Source organism: Frankliniella occidentalis, unplaced genomic scaffold (assembly GCF_000697945.3).
Source record: "Frankliniella occidentalis isolate FOCC.00 unplaced genomic scaffold, Focc_3.1 Scaffold2602, whole genome shotgun sequence".
Lineage (NCBI taxonomy): Eukaryota > Metazoa > Arthropoda > Insecta > Thysanoptera > Thripidae > Frankliniella > Frankliniella occidentalis.
Genome location: NW_026269682.1, coordinates 2,772 through 3,441, shown reverse-complemented (window position 1 = coordinate 3,441; position 670 = coordinate 2,772).

The following is a 670-nucleotide window of genomic DNA, read 5'->3' as shown; positions in this document are numbered from 1 at the left end:
GGGGGGTTCTTTCGAAAGAGCGGATTGAACGGTGGTCAGGCCAGACCCCCACGCACCCAAGCGAACACGGATGTTTGCCAACACTACTCCCCCTTTCCACCCCTTCGCCCAACTGGCAGGCCCAACAACCACAAGGAAGTAAGGTGGATGACCAGACAAGCAATACGTGTTATGGACCGCCTACGACCCCGCTTCCCACAGGGCATGCAAACGTTGTCGGTGTCCGCACAGCTCGTAAACGGCTCGCGTAAACAAATAATGGGCAGGAGAACTTAAATTTATAAACAATAAATGTGTACGTCCGTCATTTGCGGTTGCGAATAAATTGCCGAGTTCAGCCAATGCAAGCTATCATATAGCGCCTGGCAGGTAGGCAACATCTTGCCTGTAGTGCATGCGTGCACTGCGGGATGGCCTACCCCGAGTCTCGCAGGCGCCCCGAGCTCCCGTCACACACCCCTCGTAGCCGGAGCAGGGCAGGGCAGGGGGAGGAAGGGCAGGGCAGGGCGGGGCAGGGGGCAGGGCAAGGCAGGGCAGAGGGCAGGGCGGGGCAGCCGTCCAATTCAGGAGAGCGTTTAAGAGGGGCTCTCCTATACCTGCCCCATGAGTGCACCAAGGACGGAGCTATGTGGGAGGTATAGGAGAGTCCCTCTTAAACGCTATTCTGAAT